This window comes from Tupaia chinensis, unplaced genomic scaffold, assembly GCF_000334495.1.
Source record: "Tupaia chinensis unplaced genomic scaffold, TupChi_1.0 Scaffold000366_1, whole genome shotgun sequence".
Taxonomy (NCBI): domain Eukaryota; kingdom Metazoa; phylum Chordata; class Mammalia; order Scandentia; family Tupaiidae; genus Tupaia; species Tupaia belangeri.
Window position 1 is genome coordinate 3,337,337 of NW_006159863.1, and position 23,576 is coordinate 3,360,912.

A 23,576-nucleotide genomic window follows, 5' to 3' on the forward strand; every position below is an offset into this window, starting at 1 on the left:
CAGGCCAGCAGGAAGCATGGTGGTGGTTAAGGTGCTGGACTCTCATACGGCAGACTGCAGTTCAAGTCCTGGACCTGGAAGCTTGCTTTCTCACTTTTCCTCTCTCTCTCGCTCTCTCTCTTGTGAGCACATATGCCTTGTAGCAAATTGAAAAATAACAATAGTGGTAAATAAAAGAAAATAATTCTTTATAAAGGTTTTTAGGTGTTTATTTCTTCAGGGAAGGCTTTCATGTAGGAACATGAAGAATGAAAAATAGAGCCTTTCCAAAAGGATATGGAGAGCGTTAAGGGACTTGCCTGGAGTTAACATATCCGTAAGTGACACAAGCAGAGGTGAGATTTAGATCTTCTGTTTCCACAGCCATCGCTCTTGTAATACAGCTGCATGAACATCCCCTTGGATTCTTTTTCTCAACTCCCCACCAGCCATCTCCACTATCATTTGAATGCCTATCTTCCATGTATTTGCCTTTGACTTCCGAGAAGTTACATGGAGGCCAGGTGATGGCACGGTAGTCACACAACTGGATCCATATGGGAAAGGTCCTCGGTTTGCATTCTGAGGCCTTCCTGAGCAAGCCGGGCACGTGGGGATGTGTCCATGATCCAGGCCAGCTGAGACTGGGCGTGGATTGAGGCATGAAGATCTTATCAGAGGTGCTTGTCTCTCTCTTTCTAATAGAAGAAATAAGTAAATATACTTTCAACATTTTTCAAAGAAAAATAGGGTGTATTTTTCTACAAGACAAGTAGTATACATTCACTGTATAAAATTTGGAAATAGAAGTCCTAAAAAATAAAATTGATTTTAGTTTTTCCATTGAGAAATAAAGACTATTACCATTTTAATATATATTCTCTGGGTTTCTTTTCTGTATATATTAAGACATGTATGTGTGTGCATTATATATAATATTTGGTATATTTTATAAAAATGATATATACATAAGATACATAAAATGATATTTTTGAGCAATTCACTTTTTCCTTTCTCTCTTCTTGTCCTTATTCAAAGTCCATGGAAGTCTGTGGTCATTGTCTCAGAGGAGAAATGAGACAGGCAAAATGCAGAAAACAAGGAGAATTTCGTTTCTGACAACCCACACTCGTCAAGAATGTTATCCTCATCACCCCTGAGGCATATAACAAATTCTCTCTTTTTCAATATTTATATTTCATATTACTTTTTGTTGATTAACTGAGAGAGCCAGGAAACTATTAAAAAGCAGTGATGATGGCAAATTCTCATGGCTAGGTCTAACTTTAATATCTGTTTTTCCCTGTTAATTATGATATTAGCCACTATGTGACCTGAATATTCTTTATCTGGTTAAGGAAGTCTTCTATTATTTGTTGCTAAGAGGTGTCTTGTTTTACAAAATTATTACAGGGGCCGGCAGGTAGTATGGTGGTTAAGGTGCTGGACTCCCATGTGGTCGACTATGGTATGAGTCCCAGACCTGGCATCCTGCTTTCTCATTCTCTCTCTCTCTCTCTCTCTCTCTGGTGAGCACACATGTCCTATAGCAAATTTTGAAAAATATAATAAAATAAAATAATTCTTTAAAAATTATTACAAATCAGGAAGGATATGGAAAATGATCAAGTTTGGCATCTAAATGATAATTATGTGATTCATTCTCCTCTAATTTATATAGATGGTGAATGTGAAAAAATAATCAGCCAATCTAAGAGTTTTAATAGAGTAAATCTTTTTTTTTTTAACTTTTTACCTTTCTTTTTTTTTTTTTGAGAGGTTTTTGCTATAGGGCGCGTGCACTCGCCAGACAGACAGAAAAAGACAGAAAGCGAGAAATCACCCCCCAGGGGGGATGGCCATGCCGCAATCCCTTCTCCTCCGTTCTCCTCTTGGGCACGCACGCACACGCGCCCGGCGTGAGTTTTAAGCCACCGGGTCCGGGACGTGAACCACGGTCGCCTACATGGGAGTCCAGCGACATAGCCATTACACTAACTGCTGGTCCCCAATAGAGTAAATCTTAAGATGATTTAAATTGGGCAGTTAGCTCTGAACTTACAGACAACTCCAGCCAGCCTCGTGGTTAACTTGGCCTTTTAAGTCGGCAGAACAGGAAAGTATCGTACACCAAACATAAGCGAGGGAGTGAGGTAGAGAAATGATTGGTTACATTCTGAAGTTTCCGCATCAACACGGTTAAAAAGCAGGATGCCTGTGATTGACGGAAGCCTAGCTGCTGTGATTGGCTGTAACTTAGCAACCAGCTCAGAAAAACAGCCTAACGTGTATGATTTTGGTTTATCCATAGGAATCAAAGTGTGGGAGTACAATGGTTATTTTAGGCCAAAATAGTTTAATTTGATATAAATTATATCAATAGGCTTTCTATCATTGAATCATTTTGGCAAAAAATCCTGAGTATGCTGTATTTTTTTCATTTAAATAAGCTGCTAGATTTTATTTGCTGGTCAAGTCAAAAGATGGGTTTAAATTTTTGGCTTGTGTTCTTGAGAGACTTAAAATTGTAAGTTAAATTGGAATAATTTTGTGGGGTTTTTCTTTTCTAGTTTATAGAACAGTAGAGAATTATTTTTCTTGAAAAAAATTTTAAACTTGCTCATAAAAATGTCTGGGCTTGAAGCCTTTTTGGAGGTAATTCTGACAGCCTTTTCTGCTTTATTATTGATGAACTAAGAATTTATATTTCTTTTGTCAATATTATTACATTAAACTTTCCTACATAAATGACTATTGCATTGAGAATTTCAAATTGACTAGTATAAAATTATATGCAGTTTCTTGGGACTAGCAGATGGCATAATGAGTAAGTTGTTGGACTCCCATGTAGTCAACTGTGGTTCGAGTCCCAGACCTGTCAGCTTATACTCATGCTGGGTGCTAGTGTGTCCATGCCCAAAGTCCAGAGAGGAGACAGAGGAGAAAGAATTGCAGCGTGGCCATCCTTCTTGGGGGGTGATTTCTCATTTTCTTTCTCTCTCTCTCTCTTTGTCTCTCTGGTGAGTCCATCTGCTTTATAGTAGAGATCTCTCTGGAAAAAAAAATACATGCAGTTTCTATTTTTTTTTATTTTTACTTATTATAGTTTTGTTATACACTCACTGGAGAGAGAGATACAGAGAAAGAAAGAGAGAGAGAGAGGGAAAATGAGAAATCACCCTTCAGGAGTGATGACCCTGCTGCAATCCCTGCTCCTCCATTCTCCTCTCCGACACATATGCACATGTCCCTGGTGTGTTTCTCAAGCCATCAAGTCCGGGACTTGAACCTCTCCGTGGGCTATGTAGGATCCATGCCACCTGCTCGCCCCATCTATTATTTTTTTCTTGTGGTTTAATTTAGTATAATTTTTTTGGTTAGATTTTTAGTCATTCGCTTTTTGTTATTTTTCTTTTTCAGAAGAACCACTTCTTGTATTTATTACTAATTCTCTTTTAATGATTCAAAGTTTGCTTTTATTCTTCTTTTTTCTTGCTACTTTTCTTCGGGGGATGGAATGGTGGTGACTTTTTTTTAAAAAAAATGTATGCGTATTTACCTTTGACTTACTGGAAATAAAATGATGTAACGTTATTTACTATTCCTCGGATTACAGATTTGAACCTAACCCACTTGTTTGTTTTTGTCTGTTTTTAATTTTGTCAGAGGGTGTGTGTGTTTGCCAAACAGAAAGGAAGTGAGAAAGCACCTTGCCCCTCCACAAGAGACAGTCACGCTGCCATCCTTTTCCTCCATTCTCCTCTCAGGAATTTTGGGCATGCACCATTGCCCTGCATTTATTTTTCCTCTACTTCTTCATCCCGTCAGGATTTGGGGCATGAACACACATGTACCTAGCATGGGCCAGGGCCAGGACTCAAACCAAGATTAGCCACGTGGCATCTGGCTTCCTGGACATAGCACTTCAACACTGCTCTACAGGGCCAGCCCAGCCTGCTGTTATTAGAATAAACTCACTTTACTGCCAGCGCTGGCCTCCTACCTGGCTATTTCTAGATTTTGTAGGATAATCGTCACTGAATAATATCACTGATGAGCAGTGACTAAAGAGACTTATTTACAGTGTTTTTTCCCTTTATTCATGATAGAGTGCATGTGTGTGCAAGAGAGAGAGAGCAAAGAGTACCCTCCACAGGGTCTGGTCCTTCTGTGATTCCCTCCTCCAGTCCTCCAGCCTATTGGATACTGAGACTCATGCTTGTGCCTGGCATGTTTCTAGGTCAGCTAGGATACGGATTTAGACCTTGGTTGCCATGTGAGATTTGGCTTCCCTTGAGCAGCACATTGCCACTGCATCCTGGAGCCAGCCTAAAGAGATGTTACTGGAAATCTAAAGAGATGTTCCTGGGAATATTATCCGTCTACTCTGTAGTCTGCCCTTACATTCCCATCCGGTCATTACTCATAAGAAGTGAAGAAAATTCAGAGTCCACCATCTCTTCTATTACTTGGAAAGCTTTCTTGGGCAGTGTAGGTATGCTCTTATCTTCCTTCAGTGTGGTCCCATTCTGGTTATATTCAGCCTAAATTCATCGAAGCTTGAGGAATTTGAATTGGTTCTTTTTCTAACATCTAGGAATGGGACAGATTTTCTTCTGCTTTCCCTTGGTCTATATTCCCTGGGTTGTTCCAGTTCAAAATGTTAGTAAAATCAAACCTCTATAAATTGCCCTTACTTTGAAAGTCCAAAATGTTTTTTACTAAGAAGATTAATCCATAAAAGCCTAATGTTATAAATGATAATCTCATATTGTACCATTTTCTGTTTTGCATGGTTCCGCTGTCTTTTTCATATCCCGTCTTTGCCTCTGTGCACCCTTTGCTTTTCTCCAAAATTAAGGAGTCATCTTTTTTTGTTAATTATATAATCTGTAGGTCTATCTGTCTATACATATTTATTATACTATGATTATAGTTTAAGTTGTTGCTTCATTTTCTTCTGTTCTGTTCTTAAGGGTAGTAATGATTTGATTCCATAATCATCTATACTTCACACCTCTCAGGCCTTTTCTCATTGTCTTTCGTTATCCTTTGACTTTGCAGTCTAAAAAAGCATCTCAAGATTTTTCTATATAAAGTTTAGAGACTATATTTTACCAAATCTATGAGCTCTTTAAAACCTTTTATGTTTTTAACTTTTAAAACCAGTTGCTTAGTTATGACCTGTAATAGCACACATCCATTTAAGGTATACAGTTAGATTGATTTTGGTGACTCTACACCACTAAATCAAGATGTAGGATGTTCTATCACCTATGAACATACCCCTTGCAGTCAATACCCCGCCTTCACTTGCAAGCAACTGTTGATCTGTTTTCTACCTCTATAATTAACTTGCCCCTTCTAGAATGTCATATAAATTAAATTATTTAGTATGTACTCTTTGGTATATTTTTTTTTCATTAGGCATAATGATTCTGAGATTAATCCATGTTGTATCAGTAGTTCATCATGTTTATTGAGAAGTATTGTAGTATTCCATCATATGCCTGGAATTTACTTATCCATTCACCTGTTAATGGAAATTTGTGTTGTTTTATTTTCATTTATTTTTTTTTCAAAGTTAAGTCTGTTATGAATAAAGCTGCTATGGACATTTATATAAATGCTTTTTTATAGACTTAAATTTTTATTTCTCTTGGGTAAAAAATGGCTGAATCATATAGTAAATATGTTTAAGTTTATTAAAATCTATTAAATGTTTCTCAATATTTAATAGATTTTAAATTTTCAATTCTTAAATTTTTATTTTGAGATAATTATAGATTTCCACGCAGTTAGAAGAAATAATATAAAGAAATTTCTTTCACCCTTTGCCAAGTTTCCCCAATGCTAACACCTTGTAAAACTATATAATATCACAATGAGGAAATCGACATATAACAATCCACTCATCTTTTTCAACTTTCCCTGAATTACATATACTTCATTGTATGTATATTTAGTTCCATGCAATTTTCTCATATGAAAAGGTTGGTGTAACCACTACCATAGGCAAGATACAGAACACAAGGATCCCTTGAGCTGCTCTTTTACAACCACACCTTCTATTTACCTCTCTTCTCCAACATTCTGTCCCCCAAGTCCCAGCAACCATTAATCTGTTCTCTAGCTCTATAAGTTTATCATTTTAAGAATGTTAGACACAGGGACCAGCAGATGGCATAATGGTTACATTGCTGGACTTCCACATAGTCAATGCAGTTCAAATCCTGGACCCAGCAACTTGAAACTCACGCCAGGGGCATGTGCTTGTGTGCCCAAAATCCCAACAGGAGAATGGAGGAGAAGGGAAGGCAGCATGGCTATTTCCCCCAAGGGGTGTGATTCCCTTTCTGTCTCTCTGGCAGCTTGAAAATCAAGTCAGGTGCATGTGCTTGTGTGTGTGTGCCCAAAACCCAGAAAAGAGACTGGAGGAGAAGGGACTGCGATGTGGACATCCCCTGGGGGATGATTTTTCACTTTCTTGCCCTCTCCCTCTCTGGTGAACACACACACTCTATAGCAAAAACAAAAACAAAACCAAAACAAAACAAAAATACACTTTAAAAAATTATTTTATTTATTCATTCATTTATTTTAATTTGACCAGAGAGAGACAGAAAGACAGAGAAAGAGAGGGAAAGTGAGAAAGCAAGCTACCAGGTCTGGGACTCAAACCATGGTCAGCCATGTGGAAGTGTCCAGCACCACACCACCTGCTGGTCCCCAAGAACAGAAACTTTTATAATAAAATAAAAATTAAAGAAGAGTATCTATTGGCAAAAGCACAAGGTATTTGTCTATAACACTTTTTTTTAACTAGGAAAATGAGCCCTTCCTGTCTTTAACATCTATATAAGATGTACAGCATTTGGGTGACTCTACACCACTAAATCAAGATGCAGGATGCTCTATCACCTATGAACATACCCCTTGCAGTCAATACCCCGCCTTCACTTGCAAGCAACTGTTGATCTGTTTTCTACCTCTATAATTAACTTGCCCCTTCTAGAATGTCATATAAATTAAATTATTTAGTATGTACTCTTTGGTATATTTTTTTTTCATTAGGCATAATGATTCTGAGATTAATCCATGTTGTATCAGTAGTTCATCATGTTTATTGAGAAGTATTGTAGTATTCCATCATATGCCTGGAATTTACTTATCCATTCACCTGTTAATGGAAATTTGTGTTGTTTTATTTTCATTTATTTTTTTTTCAAAGTTAAGTCTGTTATGAATAAAGCTGCTATGGACATTTATATAAATGCTTTTTTATAGACTTAAATTTTTATTTCTCTTGGGTAAAAAATGGCTGAATCATATAGTAAATATGTTTAAGTTTATTAAAATCTATTAAATGTTTCTCAATATTTAATAGATTTTAAATTTTCAATTCTTAAATTTTTATTTTGAGATAATTATAGATTTCCACGCAGTTAGAAGAAATAATATAAAGAAATTTCTTTCACCCTTTGCCAAGTTTCCCCAATGCTAACACCTTGTAAAACTATATAATATCACAATGAGGAAATCGACATATAACAATCCACTCATCTTTTTCAACTTTCCCTGAATTACATATACTTCATTGTATGTATATTTAGTTCTATGCAATTTTCTCATATGAAAAGGTTGGTGTAACCACTACCATAGGCAAGATACAGAACACAAGGATCCCTTGAGCTGCTCTTTTACAACCACACCTTCTATTTACCTCTCTTCTCCAACATTCTGTCCCCCAAGTCCCAGCAACCATTAATCTGTTCTCTAGCTCTATAAGTTTATCATTTTAAGAATGTTAGACACAGGGACCAGCAGATGGCATAATGGTTACATTGCTGGACTTCCACATAGTCAATGCAGTTCAAATCCTGGACCCAGCAACTTGAAACTCACGCCAGGGGCATGTGCTTGTGTGCCCAAAATCCCAACAGGAGAATGGAGGAGAAGGGAAGGCAGCCTGGCTATTTCCCCCAAGGGGTGTGATTCCCTTTCTGTCTCTCTGGCAAGCTCATACAACTTATAGCAAAAGTCTCTCTCTAAAAAAAAAAAAATAATGTTATATACATGGAATTATATAGTTTTTCATCTTTTTAACTTTTTTCCATTCAGCATAATTCCCTTGAAATTTATTCAAGTTGTTGCATATATCAATGGTTAATTTTTAATGCTGAGTGATAGTCCATGTATCAATTTGTTTAATCATTCACTCATTGACAGCCATGGGCTGCTTCCAGTTTCTAGCTATTATGAATAAGGCTGCTATGAACATTCACATACAGGCTTTTGTGAATACATGTTTTTATTTCTCTAGGATAAATGCCCAAGAGTGTAACTGTTGGATTATATGACAATCGTATGCTTCATATTACAAGAAATTGCTAAGCTGTTTTGCAATGTTTTTGTACTATTTTATATTCCCACTAGCAGTGTATGAGTGATACATTCCTCCACATCCTTGCCAGCATTTGGTCTTTTTTTTTCTTTTAATTTATTATTACTTATACATTCAATTGTTATACATCATTTAGTTTGTAAAGAGATTTTACCCAATATGATACATGCCACACAGCAGGCGAGTTGAGAATATTATACATGACATCATCAGCAGGCAACAAACCATATCTGTGTCCCACAAATGTCTAACTTCTCCATTTTTTCCCAAATTTCCCTTCCCGCACTCTTCCCCCTCCCACTCTCCTTCCAATTTGTCCCCAGTGTCCACAACAATTTTCAGTGCTTTTATGACCTCCAGTATTTCAGTCTCTACTATACAGTGTAGACAGTCAGTATATGTTACGTGGAGACATACAATGTCTCTGTTCCATAAAAAGGGAGAAAACGAGCTGCCAGGGTCAGGACTTGAACTGTAGTCAGCCATGTGGGAGTCCAGTGCCTTTAACCACCAATGCCATCTGCTGGCCCCCAGCCAGCATTTGGTCTTGTCAGTATTTTCTACTCTACTCAGTGTGATAGGTATGTAGTGATAATGCATTTTTTAATTGTGGTACTAATAATGTATTTTTCTAATTATGGTGAGGTTCTTTTTGTGTACTTATTTGCTATCTAAATATCATGTTCAGGAAAATGTCTTCATATCTTTGCTTTTAAATTTTAAGAGTTGTTGATGTATTCTAAATATTAGGTTGTCAGAAAAGTCATGACGCATTTGTCTGTTTTTCTACGCAAAAATGCATCAGGACTTTTCTAACATCCCAATAGCAGTCCTTTGTTGGATATGTAGTTTGCAAATATTTTCTCCCAGCTTTTAACTTGGCCTTTTTATCCTTTTAACAAAGTCCTTTGCAGAGCAACATTGTACATTTCAGTAAAATAGAAATTTTCATTTTTCTTTTATGGATTATGCTTTGGTTTCAAATCTAAGAACTTTTCACCTAACCTTAGAGCCTGAAGATTTTCTCCTAAAAGTTTAATAATTTTATGTTTTACTCTTAAGTCAGCGATTCTTTTTTTTTTTAATTTGCCATATGCATATGTGCAATGCACACATTTGCATATGTGCCCACCAGAGAGAGACAGATGGAAAGTGAGAAAGCACCCACCATAGAGAATGGTCACACTGCAATCTCTTCTTCCTCATCTCTCCCTCCTTTCAGGATTTTGGGCAAATATGCACATGGGCCTGGCATGTTTTTCAAGCTGGCTGGTCTAGGACTCAAACCATGTAGTTGACCATGTGGGATCAATCATCTTAGCCACCAGGCCATGGGCTGACTCTCAGTGACCTATTTTGAGCTCAATTCTGTAAAAGTTGTGAGGTTTAGGTCTAGGGTCATTTATTTATTTATTTATTTATTGCCAATAATTAGCCAATTTAAGTGTCTTTTGAAAAGGTGATGTTAATAACTTTGGTAAATTTTGAATTATCAATCTTTTAAAAATTTTGTAAAGAATTATTTTATTTAACTTTATTTATTTTAATCTGAGCAGAGAGGGACAGAGAGAGAGGGAAAGTAAGAAAGCAAGTTGCTAGGTTTGGGACTTGAAACCAGGTCTAGGACTTGAACCGTTCTTGGCCATGTGGGAGTCCAGCTCCTTTAACCACCTACCACCTGCCAGCCCTAATCTTTTCAAAATTTATGAACAGTGCTAAGAAATCTGTGTACTCAATTGTTGATTTTTTTTTCTTGTAAAACTTTTAATGTTTAAGTTATGGTCCATTTCTAGAATTTTGTGTGTGTGTGTGCATTTGTGTTTGGCTTGAAATAAAGCTGAAGTTTTGTTTTGTTTCTTTATAAAAATATCCATTATTCCAGCCCCTTCACTGAAAAGATTATTTTTTTCCCCAAGAATTATCTTGGCACATTTCTCATAATCGATTGCTTATGAAGGAACCTCAGAAAGTTTGTGAAAAGTGAAATTAGTTGTGACCTGTCCACACGATGCCTTGGTGCTCCTCGGTGCTCCCAGTTTAGTCTACTCATCCATAAAATGGGACGAATCAGTTGCTCTGTCATTTCCCTTCTCTGCTGGGACACCCAGCAGAAAAGGGATTCTATGAGTTCTCAGAGTAGGTCCCCTGCAACAGAATGAAAATAATTAATATGGAGGGTACACCTCTCCAAAAATAACATCTCTGTGGCCTGGCAAGGGTTTCTATTCTAAATCATGAATTGATTTTTGAGAAAAGTTTTACTAATTAAATTACACCCAGTTAAGCATTTAACAAATAACTTTTGTTGTAAAGAATAAAATTACAAGGAATCTGGGCCATTCCAGAAAATGTAGACCATATGATCTCCAGAGGCGTAGGTGACACGCTACACAAGAAAGCGCTTTATAGATTTGCCCATTTGCCACCTAATTTTAATCAAATACTTGGGTGATGTTAAAAAGCAAAAAGCCTTTCCTGCGTAATAGTAGTAATAACAACAAGCAATACATTGGATAGCCCTCTACAAATTTCAAAGTGCTTTCGCATAAATTATCTCATTTGATCCAATCCATATGTGTAACAACAGTCGCACATACCAAGGCAGAAGTGTCAGGACCGATAAAGTTCAAATTCTCTTATAAGCTACTCCCCAGCCCAGGCAAGTCCTATTTTTCTCACATACATGTCCTAAGCAAACAGAGGAAGATGACCCAGGGCTACAGGGAGGTGAGAGGTCAGTGGGACGTCTCACCCTCTCATGCTGTCTGGGGAACTTCTCCAGTTTCAGGTCAGCAGACTGGTTTCCCAAGGACCAGCAATGTTGCCCTGTTCTCACTGTACCTTGTTCCCTGACTTTAGAAAGCTGAAATCAGACCAGTGGCCAGGACACCATGAAGGTATGCAGAGGACTTGCGCTTCTTCTTGAAGGTTGAAACCAAACCAAGGGAGCTTCTCCAAGGCCAGACTGGGTCAGCGAGGGAAGTGGAAGTAACCACGGACTAGGTCTAGTAAGAGCCACAGGCATGGGAGGGAGCCAGGGCTGCATCTCAGGGACGCTACCGGCTTCGGGTTTGAGAGGCAGGAGAGGGGCTGCTTTATTCAGAAAACTTTAAGGCCAGAGAATAGAACAGCAAGAGAAAATCAGTTGAGAGCAAGACTTTAACCGAACGTAGGTACCTGAGGGAGCCGTTGTAATCATATCACAGTTGTGTAGGACAGGGAGGAACGCAGCATAGTCCAGACCTGATGAGGCCTGTGGGCAGATCATGGGATTCTGATGTCTGTTCACCAGGCTTAAGATATTCAGGAGTCCTTCACAGCTGGAAGGACTTGAGAGCTATTTTGTCTCCTCTTTTCCATGGCTTCCAACACCATACACTCCAAGTATGTAAATTGATATCTCTAACTGAGACTATATTTCTTTCTTCTTTTTTTAAGCTTATGTATTTACTTATTTCCTAAGACAAAAAGAGAAAAAAAAAAAAAAAGAGAGAGAATGAGATGAGGGTAGAGAGAGACAGAGATAAGCACCCTCAACAGGATCTCCTACCATGATTCTCCCTCCACCTTCCCAGCCAGCCAGGATCATAGACATGTACCTAACACATGTATATCAACTGAAGAGTCTACCATATGGCTTCCAGGATCATAAAGCAGTGCACTCCCATTGTGCCACCATGACTGGCTTTGTGTGACTCCATTTCTGAACACCAGATTGATATGTTGATATTTAACGTCATTGCTGAAAATTTCCAAGGAGATTCAAAGTGAATACTCTGGAAAGATTGATTCTTTCTTTCACCACCACCTATTTCTCCTGTAAGTTTTTTTTTTTTTTTAAATCTCTTGTATTTACTTATTTCCAAAAAAAAAAAAAAAAAAAAAAAAAAAAAGAGAGAGAATGAGATGAGGGTAGAGAGAGACAGAGATAAGCACCCTCAACAGGATCTCCTACCATGATTCTCCCTCCACCTTCCCAGCCAGCCAGGATCATAGACATGTACCTAACACATGTATATCAACTGAAGAGTCTACCATATGGCTTCCAGGATCATAAAGCAGTGCACTCCCATTGTGCCACCATGACTGGCTTTGTGTGACTCCATTTCTGAACACCAGATTGATATGTTGATATTTAACGTCATTGCTGAAAATTTCCAAGGAGATTCAAAGTGAATACTCTGGAAAGATTGATTCTTTCTTTCACCACCACCTATTTCTCCTGTAAGTTTTTTTTTTTTTTTAAATCTCTGTAAATATAACCACTAGAAGCTTGAAGTCACCCTGAATGTTCCTTTCCCCTGTCTCTACAAAATTACTCGTCACAAAGGCATGTCAGTTTTATCCCAATATATATCTGGAGCCTGTCTTCCTGTCTTCATTTTCTTGGCCAATCCCCAAAACAACTACTGTCCTCCCTCCCAACTGCTCCAAAGACTCCTGAGTTATCTTTCTGTTTCTATTCTCACCCCTTCCTATCTATTTCCCACAGATTAGCTTAAGCAGTTTTTAAAAATATAAATTGGAGGGCCAGCTCTCTGGTCTGGTGGTTAAGACAGCTGGATCTCACATGGCTGACCTAGTGACTTGAGAAACACACCAAGCATATGTTCATGCATGCCGAAAAGCTTAAAAGGAAGGAGAGATGTAGGAAAAGGGATTGTAGCATGACCATTTCCCATGAGGGGTACTTCCTCCTTTCCCTCTTTCACTGTCTCTCTGTCTCTCTCTGGAGAACACATGTGCCCTCTGACTAATTTTTTTTTAAGTACAAATTGGATCATATCTCTTTCCTTCTCAAAACTTCCATTGTCTTCCCATTATACTTGAGATAAAATCTAAAATTCTTACTATTTCTTACAGTGTATGGAAGCCTGTTACTTTCCCTCTTCTCCAGCCCCACTTAGGTCATTCTCTCTCTTTCATTCCACTAACTCCAGCTAGCACGCTTTACGATTCTCAACCTCCACAAGTTTTTCCTGCCTCAGGGCCTTTGCCCATGCAATTTCCTCTGCTTTCTCCATTCTTGGGCTGGCTAACTTTAATGTATACTTCATTTATCAGCAAAAATAGCACTTCCTCACAGAGGCAACCTCTAAGCCTCATAATTTAAATGATACCTTTGTATTCAGAGGGGTTCTCTGGCTGTAAAAACAGAAAGCAACTGGTTACCCTAGGAAGAAAGAGAATTAATTGGAACAGATTGAGGTCATGAAGAAATTCAAAGGGAAAGCTGATAAATAATCTGTTATCTAGGGATCCAAGTGACAGGAACTGATAGTCTGCTATAGTACTTTCATGACTGAATCGGACGCCATCTTTTCTTGTCTTTGTGTCACTCTAGTTAAGACTGCCATCCAAAGGGAGAAACCAGATGGCCTAGCTAAGACCATGTGTTCACATCTGATGGAGTAGGGTAAAGCAGTGAGAAACCTGGAGTGAAAACCCCACAAAAACTATGCACAATGAATGAGAGTCATCTCCTATAGAAATGGGGGCGTACTTAACTAAAGGAGGGGAATGAGAATTGACTATCAAACCAGTGCATGTTCCTGTTTCATGCTGCCATTGTATTGAGTTGTTGGGAAAGTCATGACACATTTTTTAAAAGAATTATCTATTTAATTTTATTTACTCATACATTTATTGTAATCTGACCAGAGAGAGACACACAGAGAAAGGGAAAGTGAGAAAGTAAGCCACCAGGTCCAGGACTCAAATCATAGTTGGCCATGTGGGAGTGTCCAGCACCTTAACCACCACACCACCTGCTGGTCCCATCATGACACATTTTTTCATAGAAAAAAAAACATATGTCATGACTTTCCCAGCATCCTAATTCTACCTGCCTCTCCATGCTAGCACTAGTCGCCATGTGTAATTAAGCAGTGACAGACTCTGGAGAAGTACTCGTTTCTTCCTTTTCCTCTATACTTCCCAGCTTTTCTTGCAGTGAGGAAGGAGCTCTGTGACCAGATTTGACCAATGGAATGTAGGAAAAATGATGTATGCTCTTTCAACCCTGGTTCGTAAAATCTCCCATAATATCTTGTACGGGCTCTTCTGTCCACCTAAGTGGGAACTAAAGAGTTTAGAATGATGTGGCAACACCATGGAAGGGCCTGGATCCTCAAGTGACCACTTGGAAAGATGTATTCAGGTTATGGGCAAGATACAATTTTATTGTAGTAAGTCTGTGAGACTTATGGGGTTGTGTGTTACAGCAGCTAATAGGCATTATTCTGACTATTGTAAACATTGATTCGATTTCTTATTGCTAACGTCTATTTTATCCAAAAGAGTATACACTTCAAGAAGTCATGGACTAGGGCCAGCAGGAGGCATGGAGATTAAGGCAGCTGGATCTCACACGGAAAACTTCGCAGTTTGAGTCCTGGACCTGGTGGCTTGAAAAATCACACCAGGTGTATGTATGTGTGTGTGTGTGTGTGTGTTTGTGTGTGTGTATGTGTGTGTATGCCCAAAATCCCAAGAGGAGAATGGAGAAGAAGGGGTTGTGGTGTTGTGTATACTCCCTAATTTCTCACCTTCCCCCATCCTGTTTTTCACATGCCCTGTAGGAAAAACAACCTAAAAAGAAGTCATGGATTAGGTTTATATCCCTCACATCTGAAGTGGTGGTATTCAATAAATATTTGTTGAATAAATTAATTCATTTTTCTTGTCCAATCTTTATCAGCCTTTTTTTTTTTTTTTAATAGGAAAGAAATGAAGCTTGGAGAGGTAAGGAGACTTTACCCACATTGTCTCTGTCTAGATGTTAGGTTAAACCCTGGGCTGTGATTTCACAGGTAGGAAGTCTGAGGCCATTTCTTCAAGTCAGCATCGCAAGATCTGCTATAACTACTTTCAGCACATCATGGAAACATTAGGAATGTGATTGAAATTTAACAGCAGGTTACCTGTGACACCGCAATTGCTTCAGTCATTTCTTTGTCTTTAAAATGCCATATAATTGCTAATGTAATTAGTAATGTATACAGAGGGGGCTTGTGCAATTACTGAGTCCTAAGATCAAGTAATTAATGTTCTGTCGACAAAACAGCAACTGTTTCATTAACAACTGCTTGGATCTGGAAACAAGCATAATCAGATGCAGACAGACCAACCTAAACATTATCAACTCAGATGAATTTTTTAGTCACTAAAATGTCAACCCCATAACAGTAAACACAATGGGACTTTCAGACGATCTTTTCTAGTTCAAACAAATACACCGTTGGGTGAATAGTTGAAAGAATGGATAGATTAAATATAGAAAGATAGATAGATAGATAGAGATAGAGAAATAGAAATAAATAGATGAGAGATTGATAGACAGATAATAGGTCGGTAGAAAATGAGTAGATGATTAATAGAGACTAGATAAGCAAAACCAAATTGCCTTGGGTTGCTTTTTTACCACTGTCTCAAAGGTAATGAGATTCTCATACGTAAATACCAGAGGAAACTGAGTTCTGAAAGTCAGGAAGGATTTTAACTTAGGCTGTGCCTTTGTGTTTCCCAGTATGACCTTATAAGAGCATTTAATTTCACTGGGATGCAATTTTTTTATTGAAAAAATGAAGTGACTATCTAAACTCATGCACTGCACTGTGAAAAGCGAGGGCAAGATAATAATATCGAAGGCCAGTTCTACTTGAATATATTCTCTGTGATAATGCTGTATAAGAAATAATTCCCCAAATCTCTACGGTTTTCGACAGCAGCCCTCTATCTGTGCCCTTGGATCTGTAGGTCAGCTCTTTGGCAGCATGGCTCCAGGCTTAATTCAGGATTGTTTGTCTTTTAATTTTGGCTTTTACTTCAGGATAAATGAGAGAGGAAACTAGAGTGTACTCTTCTCATGGTGAAGAGACGGAGCACAGGAACCCAAAGCACAGCGGCACACCTCCACTCACATGTGCTATTTCTATGTCTGTGCATATTTCATTGGCCAGACAGGTCACATGGCTAAGCCCAGCAATGGTGTGAGGGAATATACTCCTTATAGAGGTGGGAGGGAGAGAAGAGTGAATTTTGCTAATCACTGAATTTTGAGTAATGCCCTGATGAGAAATAATTTTTTAACTTCTCAGTTTGTACCATAAGTCAAGACCTCCTTATTTTCTGACCAAATGGGCCAGAATCTTTTATTATTATTATTATTATTGTTATTGCACTACAGGAGTCTCAAAAAGATGGCATGATATTTGGAACAATGGGTAGAGCATTCAACTAGAGCTCAAGAAACCTCTGTCCTATTTCAGTTTACTACTAATTACATGAGCTTAAGCAAGTTATTTCACCCCTCTGGGCCTCAGTTTCTTTGCTATTAAAGTAAGAGGCTCTGACTATGTGGTGTCTAAAGTGCTTTTTAGCCCTAACATTTTAATATGTTGTAGGTTACCTTTTAGAGTTGATGTTTAACACTGTTTGGGGTATGGAGCAATAGGCTAGTAAGACTTACTCATTAGTGAACAGCTCGATGCAAAGAAGGGAGATATAAAACGGATTCTGCTCTGTTGGGGAAATTGACAGTAGATGTCCTCACATCACCTCCAACAGTTGGGAGATTACCCCAACAGCTAGGAGAACTGTAATCTCACTAACAGTTGAATAAAGCAAGCTCTAGCCTCATAAAATATAGTGGCCCCTGCAAGAAGCCGATCTATACCCGGCAAGCCCATCTAGAGCACCTGCCTTGACATGTCTAATTTGCCATTCATTGTAAACTTTTTTTTTTTTTCTCTTTTCATGGACATCACAGTGTGCTGATCAGAAGTCATAGGGACCTCTCAAATGAACTCAATTTCAGGTGCTTAGGAGGACAGCGATCCCTCCCTTTTAGATGCTTCCCAAGATTCTCCAAAGTAAATTTCACAAACTTTGACATGGCTTACATTTTGAATCAGACCACAAAATTACCCTAAAAACTAAAAAACAAAAAACAAAAAACAAAAAAAGTGACTCAAATGTTTATATGTGATGTATTCAGAGATTAACACACAATTTGGTTTTATATTTCAGATAGACTGATCCTCCAGAGGGTGTCTTGTTTGGAGTATAGAGCAGATGCAATGGGAGGCAAGACACTGAACGGAGGAATCAAACCATTAGTTGGAGAACAAACATTTCTTGCAAAATTAACCAATAAAGTGATTTGCCCCCTCTCACCTCCTCAGAAATAGAGAATGAAGTACCAGTCCAGGATGAACACCTGAAAACACTTTGACATTCTTCACAACTTCTTTAATAGCTGAAGTTCCATGACAGCACATGGTGAGACTTCGAGAACCATGCAACCCTGTGTTTCAGCGTTTTTATGGAAGAACTCCAATACCATTGGAGGAATTGGGCGCATGGCCTAGCAGCCTGCCGCAATACACACTTCTTTTGCAGATGTTCTTCTAACCTTTAAATAATTAAGTAAAACTTGCATTCATTTCTTAATATTAATAATGTAATATCCTCCCCAAATACGCAGTGAATATAGTTGAGGCGATGTAAGTTCTCTACTTATTATGTACTTATCCTATCTCTTAGCCACACACGATTTGGAACATGGGTCTTTGTGATCTCTAATGTTACAAATCAGACTGAAACTTTGAGAATTGATTTCTTGATCTGAATACTGAGGAATATAGTAATTTACCTACAAAAGGAGTTGGGGAGGTACAAATGAGACAAGAAGTGAAGGAAACCAGCAAAACCCAGGTGAACGGACAGCTGAAGCTATGCAGTCCACGCTGTTTCCACATCCCCAATCCAAATTCACCTCCAGCCTTGCTGTATGCCCTAGATTGTTTCCAAAGCTGGAGGGCAGCTTAGTGGTCCCTGGTGTGGTTCAAGTTCCTGTCCTCAGTGGAGAGTCCCCAGATTATTTTTCAGGAAGGTCTTTGAAAGCTTCAGAGCAAAGAAGTATCTCCAGAGTCCTCCCAGCCCCTGAACGAGTTCCTGTCCATAGCTCTTCCATCATGTCTCCTCGCCCTGTGCACCACTCCCTGAAAACCCCACTCAGGTAATACTCATGCGGGCAAGCAGCTTTGTCTCCAAAGCTAATAGCAGGGCCGTAGTTCACGGCCACCGTGCTTCTAGTAACATCCAGATAGATGGATGGCTTCTGGTGCCTTTCTTCCAAGCTTGCTGAGAGTCAACAGCGAGGAAGAACTAACAGCAGCATCCCATCCCTTCCCCAGCCCTGCACATTTTCAGATTAACTATGCCTGGGTTCATTTCGTTGTTCAACATGATAAGCAGATTCTTCTTTGAGGAGTCTCATTATATTCAAATTAAACATTCATTTGTACCTGTTCTGTGCCAGCAATGTGCTCAAAAGTTGTGAGAAATGCAACAATGACTAAAACACAGTTTCTGCCCTCAGAGCACTCCACACTCACCGGAGGAGACAAATTAAGAAAACATTACAGCAAGGGTAAATGTGGGAGGAAGCACAGAGGGAGGCAACTTAGTGGGCCTTGGAATCCGAGAGAAGGTTTTTCTGGAGAGAGGGAAGCCCGCACTGTGTGTTATAAGCACGTGGGGAGAGGCGGAAGGGGACTTATTCTCGAGCTCATATAAATTACAACTCGTGCCACGTGGAATCATGCAACGTCAGTGCTGGAAGGAGCATTACGCATCTTCTTTTTCTTTCTGTTCTTCCCTTTTTTGAGAAGAGAAAGGAGGGGAGAGAGACAGAAAGAGGTGTTTTAGACAGCGTCTCACCATGCTGCACCAGCCTCCCAACTAACCAGGACTATAGGAGAGCACAACTGCACCTATCATGATCAGGTTGGCCTGCAAATGAAACCCAGGCCTCCCATGCAGATGGCCATGTTATCTGTGCACCACTGCAGCTGGGCTGCAGGATCTTTTCTAACTAAGTCCTGGATCTATATAGATGAAGCAAAAATCAGTTGAAGGTCACATGGCTATTTCTACTACGTAACAACAAACTTGGCTTCAGTCAAAAGATTCAAGTGCAGACACACATCACATTACCATCATAAGAAAGATTGTCCCCTCATTGGCTTACCTTGTCATCCTTCCACTCAACATGTGGTGGTGCTTCAAGGCTTCTGCTTATCTGTTGCTTGGTAATGGGGTCTCTTTGTTCATCTTTAGGTTTCTATTGCAGGGGCAGCTACAGTTCAGCGACCTTGTATAACTTGCTTTCTGTAAGTCGTTTCATATGCCTTTCCTAATCGAAGACTTGGGATGAAAAATTGTTAGGGAAGGATCCATGACTATTGAATATGTTTCCCCTGAGGCTACCATATATGGTTGCTTGCTCAATCCTAATGGACACCGGGCAGAACAAGAAATACAAAGAGCCAACGCAATCATCTAACACCCAATGAGCAAACATTGCCAACGTTCTAGGCACCATCGGAACCAAGAAGCAGCGCACAGCCTACTTTATAACATCATCTTTGCATACGGCCTGTACTGCAGTATCGAGAGGCAGGCAGTACAGGAGTTCAGAGGAGGGAGAAACATTCTCACCTTCCTGGCTAGTCCTCGCTAGACCATGACCTTCATGACAGCAAGGTCCAGACCAGTTTTGTTTGCTCTCTGTCCCCTGTCCCTGGCACATGCAACAAACTCAATGAAGGTTTCTTAAATAATTACACGGGTATCTATCTTTCACTAATGAGGAAATAGAGGCCCAAGAAGAAAAGTGATTTGACTCCGGGGCTAGCTGGAGAATCTGAACCTAGGACTCCAAACACCCAAGAGCATGTCTCGGTGGAACGACTCCAAAGCTTTGGTGAAATTTCTTCAAGAATCCCAGGCTCGCTGCTTCATATGGAGGCTGGATAAACTTATAACAACATACATCTTGGCATTGGACATGGCTGACTGTATAATTAGCTTATTTCCTACCCATATGGAGCAGCTCAGCTCCTGTGCCTCAGTGGGGAATTCCTCGTATGTTGCTAGGGTCGCCTTCTGGGATTACATCTTCAGAGGTGTGCAGGAGGAGGAGTCGGCCGTGCTGATAAATGAATCAGAGCGACAGGAGGAAAGCTGGCAGAGCCTCTGCAGGCGAGATGGATGGGGGCCGGATCGTGCTCAGGGCTGCTCTCTTCCCTCAGCCTCTTCTCCCTCTGACCTGAAGTGGACCCAGTGGGGAACTAGTGCCTGCATCTCTAGGACTTATTATCGCTTAGTCATAAATCTCCATCAGGCTATGTATGCATGGGGCAGGAGGCAGGGAGGGGTGGAGAAAGAAGGAGCAGAAGGAATATGTGAAAAGGAAAGAGATGGAAACAAAGACGTCTGGTCAAAGTGGAAGGGCCGGCAGAGTGTCTTTAACTCGGGTTTCATAAGTCAAGAAATATTTTATCACCCTTGCCATTCAAACCTCTGAAAATCAATAGGGCTTGAGAGTTGCCTATATTGATCTGAAAGCCCGAGACGTATTGAAATATTCATGGTGGATGTATGTGTTCAGAGAAGACGCTGGGGGTGGGGCCTTGTGCAGAGAGAAAGAGATGGGTAGGTAGATTTCCAAGTGCAAGCCACTTGCATTTTCATTAAAAATAGATTAATTCTATTAGTTGGACTAAAACCTCACACTTAAAAGGATATGAGCTTATTTGTCAGACAAATAAGCCACTGGAAAACCCAGGGAAAAAAAACAACAACCCACATTTATTTATTGCTATTTAATAGCAGAAGAGCCAGGGAGAGTTGATAAAATTAGCACGGCATCCCCAGGGGGAAAGCAAGGGTCTGCTTTGTTTGCAAAGCCAATTTGGACACTGCCGCTTTGATCTTCACTTTGAGCATTTGAACAAGCATGTTAGTATCACTCATTTCACAGGAGAATTGGGATTCAAGTTTCCCCAACAATCTAAAAAGCAGTACATTAGAAGGGGATTGTCTGCCTGTAGTCTCAGAGTCTCAATACCCTTGATACTAATTTGATGTGATGCATTTCACCAGATGTGTCTACCTGAACGATATCTGATACCCAGGAGACTGTGGTCCTGCCTGAGAGTATTAGACTTGTTTTTTTTTGCCCCCTTCGAAAATGATTGGATGAAGGCATCCATAATTTAAAATCTGCATATAGATATGACATATGTTACAAATATTTGAGAAAATTCATGCAAGGAATTGAACAACAACAACATATGGGAAAACGGTTCCAAATAACAAGGCAGAATTAAAAATAATCTGTTACCTGTAGCTACCCCCTCTCTTATATTCCAGAGGAAACGACAGAGCTGGTGACAAACCCGCCTCTTGAAAAAACCCTAGCCTACCTAACAAGGCATCCCTCTGTGGAACAAGTACTGGAGAGTCTGAGGGGAATGTCGGGCTGGTTTACATTCCAACCGGGCTCATCATTTCCACATTATTCAGGTGTAAGAATGATCCTAAAGAAAAAGCAGCAGGCGTGGAATTGGATGGACGGGCGTAGCATCCACCACAATGTGACTTTGGGGAGACTAAGTCATTCTGAGTGTCTTTATGGGAGGGGGAAGCAGCAAGTGCCATACCCTCTCTTGGCTTCAGTGAAATTCAATTAAACCAAAACATTTTTAAAACATCTACCAGCCTTGGTACCCATCGGCAGCTATTCCCAAGACGGAGTGAGGCTGGCTCAACCCTCTTCCATCCCACTATTTCGCCCTACTTCCTCTCTCGGATTTTCACAACACCACTGTCACAGGCAACATGGTGGCAGAAGGCAGTAAGAAAGGGATACAGAACTCCCTGGCTTCTCCGAGTTTCTGGGAGGGCTTTTTCTGATGGGAGGACTCCAAAGTCCACCAGCAAGTCAAGGCTGGCTATAATTCTGCAGTTTCATCCACCCCTCAGGGCTGCATCACCTTCATACAGTGTTTACAAAGTGCTTTATAATCCCCCCCCCTCCACCCCGTTACTCCTTCCAGAACAGGTTAGCGTTTTTATTGTTACTCCTATTTAAAAGATGAAGGAAGAGCAGCTCCAAAACCCCTTCCCAGGGTCTCACAGGAAGAGTCGGGATTAAGTGCAGATCCCTAAATCCCTGCTCCATTGTGAAGTTAATGCACTCTTCTCTCTCCAGATCCCAGGCCCCCTCCCCAATACACAAAAGAACCAGGGAGGTGGGGGGCTTATTACCCAGATATTCTTTCTTTTCCAATGGAAATGTCACTGCAGTTATTAGAAGGAGACAAGGCACTCCAGGAACGTGTTCTCAGTGGAGAAATTCTGGGGTGCGAGTGTACACAATCTGTCCCAAGGAGCTGGTGAAACCACTGGTAGGTCCCTGCTTCTCTTCTTACCCTATTTCACCCTTCCTAATAGCTGCGTTTAAGGCTGGAGGTTGGGTGGGGCTCTGAGTCCAACAAGTGGGTTTTGCATCTTGTTCAGCACCTAACAAAAGTTTTGGTGATGGAGGCGTTTGAACAAAACCACTGTTTTGTCTAAACTGTTCTAACAGGCCCCTACTGTGGTCCCATCTACCTTACTGGCAGGTTGTGCTTCTTCCAATCTATTGTTCCCATTATAGTTTTTGTCTTTATAAGTCCTACTGGTTGCTGGATGTGTCCTTGCTCACCTTAACATCTTCCTCCTAACTCTTCTAGCTGAGATTTCTTAACGTGGGTTCCATATACAATGGGTATGAGAAGACACACAATTCTAAGTTGAATGTTTACGTACGTGTTTGTCGTTGTTTTACTCTTTTTTTTTTTTTTCAGTAAAAAGGACCATTAATTCCTTAATTCCACTGTACTCTACCTCTCAGAAAAGGTTAATAATCATTCATGAAGCTCAAACTCTTTAGCATGGTTTTGGGGCCCTTCGTGACTCAGCCTTGTCTTGTCTCTTACCTCATTCTCCTGCTCTGACTCTTCCTTGCCCAGAACAAACTAGGAGCCTGCAGGCCAGTGCACAAGTTACTCCCTCTGCCTGAAATGTCCTCCCATCCTTCTGTTCCTCTTAGGAGAAGTTGGTTCAGATGTCCCCTCCTGGGTCTCTCCAGTAGTCCTCAAGCATTTCTTACTTCTCATTAGGACACCACTTGTCTGTCATGTGGTATTGTAACTGCTTGTTTATTTGACTGTCTCCCTACTGAGCCATGAGTTTCTTAAAGACAGGGACTGTAATTTTAAATTTTTGAATCCCTAGTACTTAGCATATGTCTCCAAATAGTAGACTTTCAGTGCATATGATCAAATCCACAATAACATGG

At 39.9% G+C, this 23,576-nt stretch overlaps 2 long non-coding RNA genes across 2 annotated transcripts; both read right to left on the reverse strand.

The window, feature by feature from the left end:
• Positions 1–304: 304 nt before the first annotated feature.
• LOC102490200 (uncharacterized) lies at positions 305–11,835 on the reverse strand. The gene is made up of 3 exons (XR_001370721.1): positions 11,561–11,835; positions 10,381–10,528; positions 305–677 (listed from the first exon to the last, which is right to left on the reverse strand). It is a non-coding gene; the product is annotated as an uncharacterized LOC102490200 (long non-coding RNA).
• A 6,779-nt stretch (positions 11,836–18,614) lies between these two features.
• Positions 18,615–23,349, reverse strand: LOC102490488 (uncharacterized). Its single transcript, XR_335252.1, has 3 exons — positions 23,215–23,349; positions 19,419–19,594; positions 18,615–19,046 (listed from the first exon to the last, which is right to left on the reverse strand). It is a non-coding gene; the product is annotated as an uncharacterized LOC102490488 (long non-coding RNA).
• Positions 23,350–23,576: the final 227 nt, after the last annotated feature.